Source organism: Ovis canadensis, chromosome 2 (assembly GCF_042477335.2).
Source record: "Ovis canadensis isolate MfBH-ARS-UI-01 breed Bighorn chromosome 2, ARS-UI_OviCan_v2, whole genome shotgun sequence".
Lineage (NCBI taxonomy): Eukaryota > Metazoa > Chordata > Mammalia > Artiodactyla > Bovidae > Ovis > Ovis canadensis.
The window spans coordinates 250,645,724-250,658,600 of record NC_091246.1 but is presented as its reverse complement, the minus strand read 5'-3'; the positions used below and the strand labels follow the sequence as shown (position 1 = coordinate 250,658,600).

At 50.9% G+C, this 12,877-nt stretch overlaps 1 protein-coding gene across 2 annotated transcripts in view; it reads right to left on the bottom strand.

The window, feature by feature from the left end:
• ECE1 (endothelin converting enzyme 1) overlaps positions 1-12,877 on the bottom strand; it is a 122,243-nt gene that overhangs the window by 64,402 nt on the left and 44,964 nt on the right. Inside the window, exon 1 of one of the 2 annotated variants that reach the window (XM_069579123.1) lies at positions 2,151-2,404. The exons of the other annotated variant lie outside the window; for it this stretch is intronic. The gene's annotated coding sequence lies outside the window, so the exon portion shown is untranslated. Of the gene's footprint in view, positions 1-2,150; positions 2,405-12,877 lie in introns of those variants that run through there. 2 annotated transcript variants of the gene reach the window in all.

Genomic DNA, 12,877 nt, shown 5'->3' with positions numbered 1-12,877 from the left:
CCCGCTTGCAGGCAGGAAGGGGCTCGCGGCCACCCTTCCTTCTAAGAAACATGAAGTCCTCCTTCTATAAACCGTGGTGGCAGATGCCAAAAGGCAGGTATTAGGAAAGGGCCCCTAGTTTGGCCGCAAAAGTCAAGAGAGGTTTCTCTCGCCATTGACCCTTAGCTGCGCCAAGAGTGGCCTCCCCCATGCGAGCTAGAAATATTTGGGGGAAAACACAGACACACATAGACACACAGACACACACACACACACACACACACACACGGAATAAAAAAGGCATGTGCCTCCCCTCTCATTTCCCCCTTCCTTTAGTTCAGTGGTCTTTGAGCCAGAGTTCACAATGATCTCAGAAAATTCCAGAGCACTCTCCTGACTTAGAATGAAAAATGTTCTGTGCATGCTGGAGGGAAGCCTGTGCTTGGCTCCAGGCTCCAAGGTGTGATCTTACCTCCAAAACAGGAACAGCTTTGGGGAGAGCGGACAGCCAGGAACAGGACCATTTCCTCCACCTTCCCTCAGAGGTGGGGCGCTCTGGACGCCAGGCTCTCTCCCTGCCCCTCAAGGTCCCAGAAGAGCCTACCCAGCAGTTGCCCGAAGGACCCTCCATGTCTGGTGGGACCTGGAAGCCCCCGCGTTAATACATTTTTTCTCAGCTTTCCAGACCACTCCCGTTCGCTCTCATAGCTGACTTCACAGATGCATGAAGGAACAGGCAGAGAAGGCTCAGTGACACCTGGGGTGGCAGTCTCGGTGAGCTCCCAAGGCTTCACCTCCTGCCTTCTCACCGCCTGCTCTGCAGCCAGAGCCCAGCCTTCAGCAGGAAACTCTGGTCCTGCCACCCTTGCTCCCAATTCTGTGGGGACAGCCCCTTACTGGTCCCCCGTGGCCCCTGCCCACCCTGCCCCTTTTCCCACCTCCCTGCCTCAGGCCGCCGCTTCTCCCGCCCTCCCTCTGTTCCTCGGATTCCCCGAGTGTCTCCTGCCCTCGAGACCTTTATAGCACTGTTCCCTCTGTCTGGACATGTCTCTGTTCCTCCCGTGCTGGCTCCTGTTGCAGACAGAGGTCAGCGTAAACGTCACACCCTCAAATGTCCCAGCCACCCCGAGCAGAACCCAAATTATCGATCATGGCAACCCGTTTTACTGCAGTCTGTGACTTATTTATGCTGGTTTTTAACATCTGTCTCCTTCCCCCTCCCCCAAATTGTGAGTTGTATCAGGGCTGGGACCTTGTCTGACACAGAGAATCCCCATCAGCTGCCATAGCACAGGCGCTCTAAACACTGTTAAAATGAAACGAGAACAAGTGAAAATTACTCTGGGGAAGGGCCTTGAAAATGCATCTAATTTTGCAATACCCAAGGACAAGGAGAACATGTCTGAGGACCTTAGGGAGGCAGGGCCTGCAGGAAGCATTTTAATTCTGGGTTTTTCTGTTCCACTCCCCCTGGGTGCAGGACTTCCCATTACCCACCAGAGAAACAGAAAGGGCTATCGGGCTGTTTTAATTTCACCCTGGGCTGTTTTTTTTTTTTTTGGAAACCAGTTACACTAAGTAACAGGTGTTAACTGCCCCAGGAAAAAGACCCTTGAAAAAGAAATTCAAGTCACCAAACACCTCCCGTGTCTGGCACGGCAGGCAGCTACTGTTTCCTGGGGGCTTAGAGGGACAAGGTATTTGTTGGTTCTTTTACACTCATCGTCTCATTGAAGCCTCTGAAGCAGGTATCATCAGTCTCTTTTACAAGATCTGAAACTGAGGCTTGGGGAAGTAACTGGCCCAGGTGTAGTGAAGCAATGGCTTCTCCTTCCGTCTTAACTCAGAGATCAGCCGTTCTGGAAAGCTCTCTAGACCAGTCATGTCTGACCCCAGGCAGCCTCAGGCCCCCTGAGCTGTGTCCTCTGCCTTCCCCCACCCCTCCCCACATCCCACGTTTCCTTCTACTAATGCACACAGCACCTTAATTAGGAGAACCTAGAAGAGAGGGCTGGGTCCTGTGAGCCTCTACATCTGCAAAGGCCTAGAGTGGGGCTGGAGCTCCCATGGGCATCTGCACGAAGGTGAGAGGCGAGGGAGGAGGCTGGCAGCCCATCCCACGGGCCGAGGCCGGCCTGTCCATGCAGGGATGACCAGGGAAGATCACCTACCTCTGGAGTAGAAATCCGAGGAGACCGAGAGCTGTTTATTTTTCAGCACACAAAAGATGAGGGGCCCTTCTCGAGATGCTGCCTGCCCCGGGGCCGGGGAGTGAAACTGAACCCAACTCGGAAGTGGGAATGGCTTAGCCTCGCTGCTCCGTGGGGAGCACTGTGGGCCCCAGTCACCAGGTGGCATTCCAATGACGGGGGCGGGGGGGGCAGCGCTGGGTGGGGGGAGCCCTGTCTCTTACCCGCCCGGTTCTGGGTGGGGCCCTCCGATCACTGTCTTGTTGGGTCCCCACACCCACCAAAGCCCCGGCCTTGGCAGGTATCACTTCTCTTTCATGGGAGATGTGGGAGGGGGCCCGGCACGGAGAGGGACTGGGCAGAACAACGCTGACGCTGAGCCGCTGGGCCCCAGGCATCTGTATCCCTCCTGACCCTGGGAAGCCCACCCTGCGGTGGGATCTCCACCTCCCACTTCCACTTGGCAGAGGAGACTGAGGATGGGGGAGGCGGCACCCCCCTCCCAGTCTCCCCCAGCCCTCCCACAGGTCCCCTCCCTGGCTAGAGAGTCAGAGAACCGGGATGGGAGTCCTGGCTGCCCCAGCCCACCGCACCGCCTCCAGAGAACCTCAGGCACTCAGCTCACGCGGGCAGAGCAGGACCTGGACTGTGGGGCCTCCTGATCTTTGCAGAAGGAGAGCTGCTGCTCCAGGCGGGGACGGCATGGGCTTCAGGGACACTGAGTGGCAGGCCAACCAGGGCTGTGCTTCCTAACAGCCTCGTCTGTGGTCGTGGGGACACCCCCAAGCCAGGGAACTTTAGGGAAATGGACGGACAACTGCGGCTTTGTGGGGAGATGCCGCCTTGATCTGCACGCTCCTCTCCCGGCCCCGCTGAGCGGTGGATGAGAAGTGAGGGCCTGGAGTTCGTGAGAAGGGCTGGGAGGAGGCCAGGAATGGAGCAGTGGGAACCACGGTCCCCAGATCCATCACACACAAGGTGATGAAAGACAGACAGATGGAGGGTGTGATGGTCCCAGCTCTGGAAACCCCGCCCTGTGGAAATCAAAGGCCTGGGCTGAAACAGAAACGAGAAGTGCTACAAACGCTCCTGTGTTTCTGATGACAAAGGCCTCCAGGCTCAGCGGCACCGGGTGTGACCTCACTGGGCCATCTTTCCTAACCATGTCAGTCACTCCGATGACTTCTGTGTTGGTTTGCCCAAAGGCGGGGGATCTTCCAAGAAACTGAGAGCTCGTCAGAGGCAAAAAAAAGAGCAGCTGTGAGTGAAATTCGGTGAAATTCGGAGGCTTGGGACTCCCTGACCACAGCCCACAAGTTGTTTTCACATTCTAAGTCTCAGCTTCTTAGAGACACTGCCCTATGGCCACAGCCCCCATCGGTTCTTGCCTTTTGTGCCAGGAATTAGTTGAGATCTGTTCAATCCTTATGTGTATGTGTGTTCAGTCATGTCTGACTCTATGTAAGCCCACAGACTGTAGCCCTCCAGGTTCCTCTGCCCGTGGAATTTTCCAGGCAAGAATACTGGAGTGGGTAGCCACTCCCTTCTCCAGGGGGTCTTCCTGACCCAGGGATTGAACCTGTTTCCTGTGTCTCCTGCAACTGGCTTCCCTGGTGGCTCAGAGGGTAAAGAATCTGCGTGCAATACAGGAGCCCTGGGCTTGATCCCTGGGTTGAGAAGATCAGAGTCGGACATGACTAAGCGACTTTCACTTCACTTCCTGCACTGGTAGGTGGATTCTTTGCCACTGGCACCACCTGGGAAGCCCGCCTAATACACACTCATGTTTTATGTTGCTGCTGCTGCTGACTCTGCGAGACCCCATGGACAGCAGCGCATGAGGCTCCTCTGTCCACAAGATTCTCCAGGCAAGAACACTGGAGTGGCCTGCCAGTTCCTTCTCCATGTTTTATGTTAATTAAATACTTATGTTTAACAAGGACACTAATAGAGTGAGGAAAAGCTCTAGTTCCAAGCTTCAGTTCAGATCCTCACTAATGCCATGTCCCAGCTGTATGAGCCTGGACAAGTGACTCAGACTCTCCTCCTCAGCAGTCTCATGTATAAAATGGGGATGAGAATAATGGCACCTCCCTCATAGGACTGTTGCGACACTTAGTTAATATGGAGTGCTTAGGGACTTCTCTGGTTGTCCAATGGTTGAGAATTCGCCTGCCCATGCAGGGCACATGGGTCCGATTCGTGGTCTGGGAAGACCCCACATGCTGCGGAGCAACCAAGTCTGCGCACTGTAACTACTGAAGGCTGCATTCCCCAGAGCCCGCCCACCGCAGTGAGAGACCCGCCGCAATAAGGCCCGCATACCGCAAAGAGTACAGTCCCTGCCCACTGCAACTAAAGAAAGCCCGTGCCTAGCAACGAAGAGCGCAGCCCGAAGTAAAGATTTTAAAAGTCTAAAACTTACAAAGAAATCAAGTGCTTAGAACAGTGCTGGGCACACAGCATATCTCCACCAAGCGTTCCCTGTTACTATTTGTACCATCACTACTTATAAGACACGGGGCTCAGAAGCCTCCAATTGATCCCCACTGCCTGAAAAACAAAACCCAAACTCCTCAGCTTGACATGCAAGGGCTCCCCTGAACTGGCCCAAACCTGACTCCCCAGACTCACCCTCCACACACCTCTCGGGTGTGTGGCCGTCACCCTGACCCCCGTGCTATCCGTGTGGGTGCTGACCTCCCAAAAGGAGTTTGCTGAGTTCATGACGTCTGTCAGGCCCCAGGCTGTAAGCTGAGGGGGTAGCACTTGCTCCCCACCCTTAAGGGACCTATGACTGATACTCTCTTTCCCGAGGCCCCCTCTTGGGACTTTCCTGGTGGTCCAGTGGCTAAGAGTCTACACTCCCAATGCAGGGGGCCTGGGTTTGATCCTTGGTCAGGGAACTAGATCCCACGTGCCACAACTAACAAAGACTTGATGCCGCCAAAAAATACAAAAGACCATGCTGTCTCCACCACAGCTACTGATCTCCACGTCTAGCCTACCTCTTCCTCCAGGAAGTCCCCCCTTTCTCCCAACTCAGAGGGAATTATGCCCATCCCTCTGGTGTACCCCAAGCACAGTAGTTGCATTTCATTCAGGCCTTTGTCCAGGTGTCTGCATTGCAGGGATGGACCTGGGGGATGGGCAACAATTACGTTATTTCCCTCCATCCAGCACAGAAACCTGGTATATAGATAACTGGTTAATTTGTATCCAAGATTTTCACTCGGGCAAAGGCAACTGACTTCAGTGAAGAAGAAACAGGGTGGCGTTGTTTGATGACAAGTAAAATTCAAATAGGACAAATTTGGGCAAGGAGCATACAGTAAATACATAGCCATCACTCCTGAAGACGACTTCCCTGGTGGCTCAGACGGTAAAGTGTCTGCCTACAAAGCGGGAGACCCGGGTTCAATCCCTGGTTTGGGAAGATCTCCTGGAGAAGGAAATGGCAACCCACTCCAGTATTCTTGCCTGGAAAATCCCATGAATGGAGGAGCCTGTTAGGCTACAGTCCATGGGGTTGCAAAGAGTCAGACACGACTGAGCAACATTCACTTCACTTTACCTGAAGATGACACCAGGTAACAGCTACTGCTACTGTTACGTGATCTGAAACATTGCTCAGTGTCTTCACTGAGAAATTTCCACATGATTAATTTCTTTCTTGTTTTAAGTATTTATTCATTTGGCTGTGCCAGGCCTTCGTTGCCACACTCGAGATCTTGTCCCAACGGCAGCTTGCAGGATCTTTAGTGGCAGCAAATGAGAACCGTTAGTTGTGGCATGTGGGATCTAGTTCCTTGACCAGGGATCAAACCCAGGCTCCCCGCACTGAGAGTGCAGGGTCTTAGCCACTGGACCCATTGGGAAGTCCCTCCATGTGATTAACTCCTTTCTAAATTTACGGAGGAGTGAACTGCTTCTTAGCTCTTTGATAAGAAGAATCGCAGGAATTAGCTGAGGAAACTCACAGCCAAAGCAAGCACTTTTCTGGCCTTTAAGTTCATCTTTGTCTGTGCCCACACTTTCTGCTCTATTTTCTCTGCTCCTGATTTTTCATTTCTACTGTGTATCATTTGATTGAGTGTGTTTCAGTCGCAACCCATCACGAATCCTTTCTGGAATAAAGTGAATTTGAAACAACCTGCATCACGAAACATCCCTGCCCTAACTCGATTCTCCTGGGACTGCAGCTTCGATGTATTTATTCAACAGCAGGAAAGAAGCAGTAAGACAGACCTGGGCCCAAACCCAGGTTCCCTGGATCATGTGACCATGTCATTTCCCTCCTAAGGCCTCGGCTTCCTCATCTATAAACTGGTTCAGTATAAAGATTTTTTTTCAAATCTATTTATTTGGCTGCGTTGGTCTTAGTTGCAGCATATGAACTCTTAGTTGTGGCATGTGGGATCTAGTTCCCCAACCAGGGATTGAACCCAGGCTCCCTGCGTTGGGAGTGTGGAGTCTTAGCCACTGGACCACGAGGGGAGTCCCTGAAAAGCTTTAATGAGCTGAAACGAACTGCCTGGCACCGAGCATCCCATCCCCAAGTGGCCTGGCACCTGGGGGAAGCACTGCAGCCTGATAAACTGCTCTTGTTTATTCTCCTTCCTCAGCTTTCCCATTTGCTTCTGCACCCGTCCAAGGTTTCTGACCTTGGCCTTGGCTCAGTTAACACTGGTTGTGAATCTCGCTCTGCTGCCATACTCAAGGCAAAAGCAACCGTCTTCCTGGGTGATCAAGGCTAATGTCTACAATGATAAGTCAAATTACCAAAGGATAGGATGTACTCCTGACATGATGGGATGCAAATGGTACTTTACCTCTGTGCTTTCCTCCCCAAAGCAATGGCCACAGTCAAGATGAACTTGAGGAGACATAGCAACTAAACGTAATGGGGTATGCTTGGCCGGGGGGTGGGGGCTACCCTGGTAGTTCAGCTGGTAAAGAATCTGCCTGCAATGCAGGAGACCCCGGGTTGATTCCTGGGTTGGGAAGATCCCCTGGAGAAGGGATAGGCTACCCACTCCAGTATTCTTGCCTGGAGAATCCCCATGGACAGAGATGCCTGGTGGGCTACAGTCTCAAATAGTTGGACACAACTGAGCGACTAAGCACAGTGCATGCTCGGTGGGCCCCTAGAACAGAAAAAGGACGTTAGGCAGAAACTTCAAGAAAACCGAGGGAATTCCCTGGCAGTCAGGTGGTTAAGACTCGGTGCTTCCAATGCTGTGACTCAGGGTTCAATCCCTAGTTGGGGCACTAAGATCCCACAAGCCATGTGCCATGGCCAAAAAAAACCCTGAAATTAAAAAGAAAGACAAATTAAGGGACTTCCTTGGTGGGCTAGTAGTTGGGATGCCATGCACCCAGTGCAGGGGGCTTGGGTTCATTCCATCTCTGGTCCAGAAACTAGGATCCCACAGAGCAAGGCCAAAAAAAAGAGGCATAAAAGACTTTAGTTAGTAACAATGTATCAATGTTAGTTCATTAATAGTGACAAATGTTCCATGTCATATATAAATAATAGGGGAACCAGGTATGGGATATAAAGGAACTCTCTTCAATCTTTCCAAAGATGCTATACATCTAAAACGGCTCTAAAATAAAATGTTTATTAAAAAAATAATTAGCTGCTCCCTAAAACAGAATAAAAAGTTGTTGACATCACCAAAAGCCCAGTGCCACCCGATTCTCAAGGCTCTTTTATACCGTGGTCTCATTTGTGTCTCACGCTGCATCACCCTGTGGAACGCAGGGACCGGTTTCACGGACGAAGAGGATGAGGACAGAGGAAGGAAGCAGCTTGCCCTTCAGGCAGAGCTGGGACTCCAACCCGGATCCTCCTGACCCTCCAAGATCCACTTCCTCTTTCCTCATGCTACCCTGGGGCCTGACTCTCTAGGTCAACTTCTTTTGGAGATGACGTGCTGCCCGTCTGAGACGTGGGAAATAGAGGAATACAACCTGGGCTGGGGTTGGGGGGAGAGATTGCACTTTAGGCCGGGTGGGGCTGGAGGCCTGAGCATGGAGGGGGAAGGTGAGCGGGAACAAGGGGACAGTTAGGAGTTCAGGGAGGCCTAAAGGTGAGTTAGACCAGAAGGTCAAGGGCACAGGGCTTACACGGCTGCTCACCACCTCCAGGGAGAAGGCTACAGCTCTGCCAGTCAATGAGTCAGTCACCCTTGTCTGGGACCAGAGTCCCAGGCTGGGCTCCCCCTAACATGCTGGCAGCCGGGGGCCAGCCCACACATGCAGGAGCTGGAAAACACTCACCCACTTGGCCTGGTGTTGACTCACCTGCCCGGGGGCCCCGGGAGGCACTGAGAGCCCTCACCTGTGTTGCCAGGGGACTGCGCCCCAGAGCCTGCCGAGGCGGCCAGCCCACACCTGAGTCCAGCCTGGCCGGCAGCCTTTTCTTGACTCCTCGACACAGGCTGCTACCATCCTGCTGACTGCCCAGCCCCTCTGCAAGGCTCCTACCTTGCCTCTCTTCACCCCACCTGCCTGCCTCCATCTCTGCCCCTCTGTCCAGGCCCACTTGGTTCTGCTCCTCCTCTGCCTGGAAGCCGTCCCTGGTTTAGAACCCCTCACTCCCCCGAGTCCGCCGCCCCCAAGCTGGCTCCAGCAGAACTGTTTAGACTAACTGATATGATCCAGCCACTCTCCTCCTTCTCATGAAGGTTCCCTGGAACTGGCAGGAGACAGTGTGAGTCCTGGTGGGGTTCCCAGCCTCTGCCCACCTCTCAGGCTGCTCCTGGATCCTCTCCAGCCTCCCACTGACGCCTGAACCTCAGTAAAATAGGAAGAGTTGGGCCCCTAAACACACTGTGGTTTCTCTTCCAGGCCTTGGCATATCTATGGTCTCCTGTCTGGGAGGCTTTTCCTCTCCTCCTTCCCCTGTCTAACCCCTCACTTCAGATGCATCTTCCTACAGGCAGCCTTCTCGGACTTTACTGTGATCCCTGAAGGCAGCTACACAGGCTTCTAGCATCTCATCCCAACAGAGTGACCAGCAGCCAACTGCAGCTGTGTGACCTTGACAGAGCTCTCTGTACTTTCATTTTCTCTGCAATCAAATGATTGTGATATCTGCTTCATAGGGTCTTTATGCAAGCCTGCTAAGTAAGTCACCTCAGTCGTGTCCAACCCTTTGCGACCCTTTGGACTGTAGCCCACCAGGCCTCTCTGTCCATGGGATTTCCCAAGCAAGAATACCAGAGTGGGTAGCCACTCCCTTCTCCAGGGGATCTTCTACAACTAGGGATCAACCCAGGTCTCCCGCACTGCAGGCAGATTCTTTACATCTGAGCCACCAGGGAAGCCCAGGGTCTTTGTGTGCTACGTGTGTTCTAAGTCACTCAGTCATGACTGGCTCTTTGCGGACTGCAGCCCGCCAGGCTCCTCTGTCCGTGTGATTCTCCAGGAAAGAAGACGAGTGGGTTGCCTTTTCCTCCTCCAAGGGATCTTCCTGGCCCAGGGATCAAACCCGTGTCTCTTTCAGCTCCTGCGCTGGCAGGCAGGCTCTTTACCACTAGCGCCTCCTGGGAACCCCCAGGGTCTTTATATGCCTTAAATAAGATGCCTAAAGTCCAGTGCCTCACAGAGGAGCAGAGTTCAGGAGATGTTACTGTGTGGGCAGGGCTCAGAAAGGGCTGGCTCTTCACACTGAAGATGATGGAAGATGGGAAGGGGAGGAACTAGGAGGACCCATGACATGCCAGGCACCGTGCTTTAACTTGACATTACACAGTGTAATTTAACTTTAACTCCCAATTACACAGTGTAAAACAACTGTAGTACAAGAAGGGTCAGTAACTTGCCCCAGAGTCACACAGCTCGTAACTAACAAAGCCTAGGCTGCAGCCCAAATGTATCTATTTGCAAAGCCCGTGGTTTTGCCATTATGACAAATATGACGGCAGCACCAACCTGCTCCATCCTTACCGCTTTAGGCCCCACCTCTAGGTCAGGTCAAAGGGGCTGAGTTGTCCAGTTCTTTTTTTTTTTGGTTGTACAGTGCGGCACGTGGGATCTTAGTTGCCTGATTAGGGATCAAACCCGCATGCCCTGCATCTGAAGCACGGAGTCTTATCCACAGGCCCACCAGGGAAGTTGCAGGGGCCGAGTTGCCCACTGTTATCACCAAGCCATCAGGTATTGAGGCTGACAGGAGCAGGCCCTAAGCTGTGCAGGATGACCAGGCTGGGTAAGTCTCAGACCGGGAAGACCAAGCGTGCCTGAGCAATTGCTGATCTAATCACATAAAACCTAGGACAAAGTTAATCCGTCTCACTTAGTGACATTTATAATGGTGATGACGGAGCCGCCTAGTGATTAGGCTCAAGCAGGAAGCGGTTTGTGGAAATAGTTGTGATTAGTGTCTGCGTTACACAGGTGGGCGGGAGAGGGCTGGGGAGAGGGCAGGGAGGAGGCGGGTGGGGCAGGAAGCTTTGGGGATCCCTGAACTGAGGGTGGCCAGGGCTCTCGGCTTGCGCCAGGCCCTGGGCAGACTTACTCATGTGGCTGATCCTGTTTAGATCTCATGATAAACTCCAGGATGTGGCCCTATCACTCCTTTGCGAGGGAGAGGGAACAGGCTCAGAGAGGTCCGTTCACTTGGGCAAAGTCACACAGCCAGTGAAGAACAGAGCCAGGCTCCATTCAGGCCTGGCTCGTCTCCGTCTCCAGTCCAGAGATGTCCTGGACCGTGGGAGATAACCAGGGCTTGCCGTTGGGAGTCAGAAGATCTATATTCTGGACCCATTTCTGACACTGCCTCACCCTGGGCCTCGGCAAGTGGTTTTCCTTCTCCAAGACAAAAAGAGGTATGCCTGTCAGGCTGGGAGTAGCTGAAAGTGTGAACTTGGGAGGTAGGGCCCTTAACCACCTGAGCCTCAGGGTCCTCATCAGTAAGATGGAGACAACTACTGCCCTCAGGGTTGTGAGGGTTAAGTAAGTTAAGAAACTTGGAACATGCCTGAATATTATCATCATTTATGGGAAAAGCACATGTTTTGGAGTCAGTTTTTCCATCTGTAAAATGGGGAAGTGGTTACTGGATTTAAACAGCGGTTTGAAAGCATATGTATTTTTAGCCCTGTAGAGTCCTTTATTTACTACTGTTATTTTTAGTTAACACATCTAATTTTATTTTAATATTTTCAAAGTATAATTGACCCAAACGCTGTTATTACTAGTTCCTACAATATAATGATTTGATATTTCTATACGTTGCAAAATGATCACCATAGTAAGTCTAGTTAACATCAGTCACCATGCAAAATTATCACAATGTTATTGACTATTCCTCACGCTACACACTTCATCCCCCAGACTCATTTGTCACTGCAAACTCGTACTATGAATCCCCCTCACCTGTCTCACTCATTTCCCCTATGCCTCCCCTCTGTATGAGCAGACCACCTCTGTGCTCTCTGTATCTAGGGCTCAGCCTCTTTGGGATACATTTATTCATTTTTTGAAAGATTCTGTATGTAAGTAAAATCACACTGTTTTGTCTTTCTCTATCTGACTTATTTTACTGAGCAGAATACCCTCTAGGTCCATCCATGCTGTCACAAAGGGCAAGATTTCATTTTTAAGGCATGAGTAATATCCCATTATATACATACATAAATATATATATGCATATGCATACATATGTGCCCCATATTCTTTATCCATCCAACCATCAATGGGTACTTAGGTTGCTTCCATATCTTGATATTTCAAATAATGCTGCAATGAACATTAAAGTGCATATATCTTTTCCAAATTAGTGTTTTTGTTTTCTTCAGAAAACTATCCAGGAGTGGATAACACTGTAGTTCTATTTTTAATTTTTTGAGGAACCTTCATACTATTTTTCATAGAGGCTACACCAAGTTATATTCCCACTAACAGCGCACAAAGGTTCCCTTTGCTCCACATCCTTGCCAATGTTTATTTGTTGCCTTTTCTATAAAAGTCATTCTGACAAGTATGAAGTGATGCCTTACGGTGGTTCTGATTTGCAGTTCTTTGATGATTAGTGCTGTTGGGCGTTCTTCTCGTGTGTCAGTTAACCAGCTATGTGTCTCTGGAAAAATGACCATTCAGGCCCTCTGCTCATTTTTTAAGCCTGGTTGTTGCTTTTTTAATGTTGAGTTGTATGAGTTCTTGATATATTTTGGTATTAACTTATCAGATATATCATATGCAAATATTTTCTCCCATTCAGTACGCTGCCTTTTCATTTTACTGGTGGTTTCACTGACTGTGCAAAAGCTTTTCACTTGATGTGTTCCCAACTGTTTATTTACTTTTGTTCCCTATGCCTGAGGAGACGGATGCAAAGAATACTCCTAAAAAAATGTCAAAGGGCATACTGCCTATGTTTTCTTCTAGGAGGTTTATAGTCTCAGGTCTTACATTTAAATACTCAATACATTTTGAGTTTATTTTTGTACACAGTGTGTGAGAAAGTAGTCCAGCTTGATTCTTTTGCCATGTCCAGTTCTCCAACACTGTTTATGGACGAGGCTGTCTTTTCCCCCATTGTGTATTCTCGCCTCCTTTGTCAGAGATTAATTGACCGTGTAAGTGTGGGCTTCTTTCTGGACTCTCAGCTCTGCTCCATTGATCAGTGCGTCTGGATCTGCATCAGTATCATATTGTTTTGATTACTGTAGCTTTGTTATAGTTTGCCATCAGAGAGG